This window comes from Phlebotomus papatasi, chromosome 1 (genome assembly GCF_024763615.1).
Source record: "Phlebotomus papatasi isolate M1 chromosome 1, Ppap_2.1, whole genome shotgun sequence".
In the NCBI taxonomy this organism is placed as follows: Eukaryota; Metazoa; Arthropoda; class Insecta; order Diptera; family Psychodidae; genus Phlebotomus; species Phlebotomus papatasi.
This window is the reverse complement of record NC_077222.1, coordinates 29366190-29373950: the sequence shown is the minus strand read 5'-3', so window position 1 is coordinate 29373950 and position 7761 is coordinate 29366190.

The window sequence follows — 7761 nt, the reverse complement described above, 5'->3', positions numbered from 1 at the left end:
GAAGGTAATCGCAATTTTCCTCAAGTGAAATTATTCCTTTTACAAAGAAATTGGTGTTGCGCATGCGAATTCACCAGAAATTTAACATAAGAAAGCACCAAACTTATTGCTTTTTTTTTGCTACTTATATACTAAATAAAATGCAAAATATGTACAAGGGTCACAACATAACGAATACCGCGAGTAAGGTCTTGAAATATAAAACTCATACAATCACATGCTAATATTTCAAATGAATAATAATATAAACTAAATTTGTATATAACGCATTTTATATGCTATATAACCATCCATATAGCAATATTTCGTATAAATCCAGTCTTAGTGAAAACTTATCCGGAATCATGTTCTCCGCAACTAAATAAAATTCAAGAATTGCGTGTCGAGAAGTTTTCTCCTTTTGGATGAAGAAGAAAAAAGAAAAGAAAAGCTGCTTAATGGCCAAAAGCGCTAAATGATATTTTTTAGATTTGTATTTACTTATTACAATACCCTTCTTATCCCCCAAATGCCCTCCAACCTTTTGGCTTTTTTTTGTATCAAACTAACACAATCAAAATAATTGATTTCTTCTCACATGCACATAAGGTATTAAGGTGAATTTTAACTGGATACTATAAGAAGTGCTAAGGTAATTTTGTGGAAAGTGCTAAGATGATGAGTCCAGTATTATCACGCTACTGATTGCGTCAGATTGTACTCATCATATTCACACCAAAAAGAATGCATGACGTTATGTCCGTTTTATACTATGTGCTAAAAGTCATTTTCATTCTCACAAGCACCTAATATTTATTCATTGCATGATTACAGGGAAAATGCAATGTTTGTTTTTCCAAGATTAAAGAACATTAACCTCAAAAAGATGAATACCTTCTACTTGATATCAATAAATAATCTCGAAATAAACTAAGTTGGGGAGAAGCAATATTATTTTCATGATGTATAAAACTTTGGAAGAAAGAGTTTTATTTATCTTTTAATACAGTAACAAAGAAGTATTTGCATGCTTTCGTTAAATTTGTTGTAACATGAAGGAAAACTCGATTTTTTTGGGTTTTTAAACAATTTATAGGTAAAATTAATTATAAATTAAAGGAAATTTTACTGAATATATTGTAATCTTGTGTTTTATCTCACATTTTTCAAGAATGACCACAATGTAGGGAGTCTTTCTAAAATAATGTTAAATCAAAGTTAAAACTTTTAAAATTTAAATGTTTAAAAAGGCAATTTTACAATACCACTTCCAGAAATTTAATTTTAAGATTTACAAAAAAACTAAATAAAAAATAATATAAAGTAATAAACCGAAAAAAAAATATTTCGTAAAATTATTCGTAAATGTTTGTGGATTCCTACTGGGGACTTACGAAATGTTCGTATATCTAATAACCTTACTAAAAGGTTTTTAAAAGTTTGTACTTATTCACAAACTTCGTAAAATAATTATTTGACGAGTATTTTTGTTCCTTTACAAACTTTTCTTCGTACATTTTCGTTTCTCTGACAAACTTTTACGAACATTTTTCTATATTTTTCGAACATTTACAAACAAATGTTTGCAAAAGAACAAAAGTGCACACCAAGTCATTGTGTTACTACCATGTTACTAAAAATTCCGATTTTTTACAAAATTTTCAGAAGGTCATATGATTTACGTGATTTACGATTATGAGTATTTTCCGAATTATTTCAATAACAGAGAACCAGTCAGTATTTACTTACATGATTTACGAGCACTTCGTAAGTTTCAGTAGCAATTCACAAACGTTTACGAACAATTTTACCAAATACTATTTTTTCTGTGGTCGCGCCCAATAAAACTTGTGATGAACAAAAATGTTTAAGAAGTTTTTCTTTTTAATAAATAAATGAAAAGAGAAGTTTATTGCGGAATATATAGAAAAATTATTTTATATAATTTTGCGGACAGTGATTAATTAAAGAGTTAAATGGTGCAGGTCTCTCTGAAGAAAACGCTAAATTATGTAATTGTTCCAACACTAAACTCTTAATTTTTGGTTGCTCGAACTCACCAGAGGAACTACTAGTATATAAATTTCTAGATTATGAGTTATTATTATATATTCAATTCAATTTATTTTCTCAATTCGGCTGTTACAATTTATCTATTATGGCCTCTACATACTAGGAGAAATTTCTTTAAAAAACGCCTTTTTAAAGAAAATTTCCACTATCATTGTAAGCAGAAACGTCAGAATTTTTTAAAAAAGGCGATTTTTGACAAAAATTGCTTCTAGTGTGTAGACACCATTAGGGTCAAATGAGCAAAAGCATAGCGAAGAATTAAACAGCCTAGCCGTAGGTAACTGGTGCAGCTCAATGAGAAACCATGCATTTCAGAATGAATAAATAATCGGAGTGACTTAGCGTATTTAGAATTTTAGGTGTTTATATTGACATACATTTAACATCTTCACTTTATCATATTTAAAAGTCGTTCAACAAAACAAAAAAAACTGAGATGGTAAATAATCTGAGCTAATTCACTTTCTTAGGGTCAGAAAATCAATATTTTCACTGATATTAACTAGTTGGAGCCAGCCAATATATTACCTCCTGAAAGCTGCACTTTATCCGGTTGGCTAACACCAGCTATAGAGTCCAAATGGTTAGTGATAGCGACTTGGGACCTTCGGAGGACCCCTCCCCCCCATAAGTCGACTCAAGGACCGTTAACGCCCCTCATGTTTTTAGAGATTATCTACGCGGATATTTCATTCATATTCTTCTTCTTTTGTGGCACCACAGCCCGAAGTGGACCCTGGCCTCCGAAACAATTTGCCTCCAAACTTCTCTGTTCATCGCTGTAGACATCCATTTTGATCTTGCTAGTCTTGCTAGTCGTCGCGTATCACCATCTATATCTTGTTCCCATGTGATCCTTGGCCTTCCAACTTTCCTTGAACCCAATTGCTTGTTGTCATATAGTCTCTTCGTTACTCTCGCGTTATCCATTCTTTGAAGGTGTCCGGTCCATCTTAAGCGATTTATTTAATTCATATAGGTACGTAAATACCGTTGAATCATTCCCAACACGGGTTTGCAAGGTAAAAAAGGTTCTAGAGCTAGAGAGCGTATTTGTTTAATTTAATGGTATCATGTTTGGGCTGGTTTGAAAACCCTTAGAATTTCTGATAAGAGTCGGTGCCACTGGGTCCTGAACAGATTATGAACAGATTATGAACAGATAATGAATTAATTTTCATTCATTTTCAACCGCTTATCCCTATTGGGGTCGCAGGCCCATGACATCCAAATTAGCAGCCCATACTTGTAGATCCTCCGCCACTTCAGGAAGACGTTCGGGTTCGATCCCAAGGCGCTCCCCACGCAAGATCCTGAATTTGATTCAGCCATCTTGTCTTAAGTCTGCTCTGAGGTCGAGGTCTCCTCACAATGGCTTGCATAGCTTTCCGATAACGAATTTTCATCCGAAAACCAACTTTATACTCTTAAGTCATTTTGGGGAATCTTTTGACTGGTTTGTGAATCTAATAGCATTTGCATAGCATCTAAGTGACGAGTCCGAACATATCGCAAAGCGTGGGATGTTTTCCCACCACTTTGTATTTCAACTTCCACGTGTGAGATCACCCTTTTATACGCTATTCGGAATTGAATAATTGTGAGGTTTGCGTTGCACCGGAGATGGGTGCGAACAGCGCCAAAAATATATTTTAACGTGGTCATGATTTAAAGAGAATAGAAAGTACAGAGTCCTGCAGGGGGAAGTGAATCACCTTTGAATTTCGGTATCTTTCAAATAGGGCTATTTATTTTATTTTTAAATGGAACTGAGCCTTATCATGATAATTTAACTTAACAATTGATTCGTGGATATAAATTAATTCATGGTAACGTCCAGTTCCATTTAAAAATAGGAGAAAAAAGCTATATTTTAAAGCTGCCCCAATTCTAGGGTGCCCCACTTCTCTCTACTCTCCACGCTGATATTCATTTTTTTTCGTAAATGTACGGCAAGTTGGTGAAGCAAGTCTTAAGACTAGTGACTCCTCGGTAGTTTTCTGATTTTAGATTCTACCACCAGCTTTTTCCCAGAGTTGTGTTATTTGGAGACAATTTATGTAAATGCAAGTTTCTTCGCAAAATTTTCGAACATTTTTCACGTTTTCAACGTTCTAGAGTAGTGTTCCAAAACAAAATAAATTGTTATGTTATTTATTAATTAGGCCACGAGAAATTTTTTGATAAGATGTTTAGTCAGACAACTATTTTTTGATTTTTACTGTTCGAACTACAAGAGAGAGTAGCTATAAAATCCAACACCGTACTGTCTTCTGAACGGTAAGAGATCTCGATTTCCCATCTTCGGTGACCCATCTCTCCCATAAGTCAACATCTCTAGCGAACTAACATACCTAAATTGTCCCCACCCCGTTCATCTCCTCTAAAAACTTTTTTTTTATTTATCTCAAAATTATCCAATATTTCTCAACGATTTTCGGATATGTTTTGTAGCTAGTTCAAATGAACATTTGGTCCATAGACACCTTTGACGGGTTAAATCACCATCTTGAATTATTCCACCATCCTGGAGGGTCTATTTTTAACCGATTTGAACGACTTTGAATTTGATTGAGAAGTTTTGAAATTGTAAGCCTAATTGCATCGATCACAATCGTAATAACTTTACTTTGAAAATATTTTTCAAAATATAATATTATATTTTTAGTCAATCAAATATTAAACTTGGTGAGTAAAAATCTAAATATTAACAAAAAATTATCTTATTTATGTAGTTTATATTCTAAAAGATGATTGCATATAATGAAAAACTCTTTATGTTCTCTTTGCCAAAATTTGCAAGATGATTGCATTGCTTTTAAATTTCGAAATTGAGTACTGATCAAATTTAATTATTAACTATTCATTTATATTCTCACAATATAAAAAATGTAGTTTTGAAGAAATGTAGCTCTTTTAGCAATTTTAGAACACCAAACTTTTATACAGAAACAAAAAGTTAGTCGGTCTTATTCAAATTGTTCTTATTTAAATATGTTCATCGAATTTTTCTTTCTACTTTGGACCTTGATTAGCAGCGATGATTTTACCAATTTCTTTATGTAATGGGCAAAACATACACCAAAAAATATGGAAAGCACGAAAGAAGTCAATGTGAAATGCCTTACGTTATAGTAGCTTAAACCATTTCTTACATGTTGAATAATAATTTCTTTATTGGAAAAGTGCGTGAGAAAATATACTTCCTCGTGTGCAGAAAGGTTATTTTTCTCTGTAAAAAAGAAATATCACACAAAGAATTCTAGTGAGGAAGTCATGACAAATATTTCAGACTTTGTAAGTTTACTGACATTATGAACCCTTTAATTTTATTTTCATTTCTTCGTGCCAATAGAAAATTTTCAAAATATGCAATTTTTCTGACAAATTATCCATCATGAAAGAAATTTTACAAAGAAAAATGTCCCACCGAAACTCTGACTAAAGCTCAAACATATAATTAAATGTGGCCAATTCTGTCCGTGTTTGACTCTTGAGATAAGGGTAAAGGCACCTTTCAAGTGAATAAATTATAATTCTGACACATTCGTGTAAAACGTTTCACCCTTAGAGTTAATTTTTTGCAGCTCACCAATCACATCACCTAACTTGAAGTATATTTAAATAAATATGAATTCATTACAATTATGAAATGAACTTTTACGTAATCTGGGTACTGGACAATGAACTTGAGAAGTAATTTTATAAAAACTCTAAATTTTAGAATCTCTTCAGATTATGCCTTCTTCGGTTATCCATAGGATACGATATCCACTCGAAATCAATTTTTTTTTATGATATTGATTTACGTGTTTGACTAAATGACAAATCTCTGTTTATTTACTCAAACTCTGCTAGACCTCTTTCTTTTACAAATTCTAACTATATACCTTAAGATTACTGGGCTATGCTACAGGTTTTATTCACGAAGTATTGATGCCTTTAGGAGACGACTCCTTCTCTTCTAAAGTAAATTTACTTGGATAGATTCCAAAATCATATTAACTTTCAGGTCTTTATGCAAATCTGATAATATTAATTTATTGGTATTTCAGTTCAAGAGTTTCTTTCAATTTCTCAACAAAAAGAAATTAGGAATTACTTAAGCTTTCAGACATGCAACATGAAATCCTTCGATATTCCCTCTCAACAACAGAAATTTCTTTCTTGTTTTGCTCTTATTGTTGTCAATTTATAGAATTTAACATCAGACACGAAGTTGGAAGTTAACATTAATAATTTATGTTAAGCGCATATAGAGCGAAAATTTAAATTGGATCGTATAAAAATGCAATCAAGGATTTGGCGTTTCAATGGCATTTGTAATATCGTGTCAATCCAAATAAAATGTTGTTAATGCTAAACAAGTAGTTTAGCCGTGAAAATTGTAGCTAGGCTGATTGTAGAATATTACAAAAAGAGCTACGTAATTAATATTATTAAGAGTGGTTCTGTGTTTGTTTTATTAGAGTTTGAAGCAATTTCCTAAAAAAGAACTATTTTATAATAATTCATTACAGAATCTTGGTACACTCTCACTTAATTATTCGAAAATCATTACTAACTTCTACAAAAACTCTAATGATTTTAGGGATAATTTGTACTGAAAATAATCTGTAGATCTGCAAATTTTCTGCAAAATATTAATAGAATACTAATAGTTGGGGCAATTATTTAATATTAGTGATAATATTTAGTTCAATTCAATTTATTTAATAATCAAATTGGAAAAACGGGAAAAACTGTCCTCTGTACAATAATTGTTCCTGTACAATTTATTAATTGGGATTTAAGGAGTTCGTGGTAGGGTAAATTGATACAAGTTGGACAATTCGCCGCTACAAGTTGGACAGGGATTTTTTCTTGATAAATACAGTACTAAATTTTCTTTAAGCACAAGGAACCAAATTACAAAACTAAAGAATTAAAAATATACAAATAAAAATGAAGTACTAAATTTATCAAGAAAAAAAAACCCTGTCCAACTTCTACCATTGTCCAACTTGTACCACTTTACCCTAGTCAAAAATCTGAGGATAAGACTCACTCTTTCGTTCATGAGGTAAGCTATTCCATAAAATAATTCCCTCAACAAAAAGGGATTTGCAGTGAATGCAGCACCCTGAACACGGAGACACTAAACCCTAATGGATGATCCAGTCACCTCAGACACCGCGTAATACCGTTGTCCGCCAATAAACAATAATCGGGGCGCCATGTCAACAGCAATGGTCAGTGGTCCCTAGATAATGGAAAAGAGGAGGACCAAGGAAGAAGTTAACTCAAGGAGAAATTTGATCAAACTTAAGAAACCCAAAGACATATCGTACACAGAAGTTGAATACTCTGATCAGGCGATTCTTCGTCTCAGAACTGACACTGAAAAATGATACAGCCCCCCATAAGTGAAGAAATGTGCCCCATAAGTACCCTGTGGGGTGAAATGCTTGATACCGTCTAAAGGCCCAAATAGACTCAGGCTGATCCTCGAGAATATTTAGCCAATAAGATTTGGCAGTAAATATTTATCTCAAATTTTCATATACTGAGGGCTTAGGATCATTGAATAGAAATCCTTTTCGTAAATTTCTTTTATCTAACCCTTTGCTGCCAAATGTTATGAGCTAAATATTTTCGAGGATCAGCCTGAGTCTATTTGGGCCTTTAAGGGTACGCAAAAAAGGGTTTCATTGAAGATGATGCCCATGG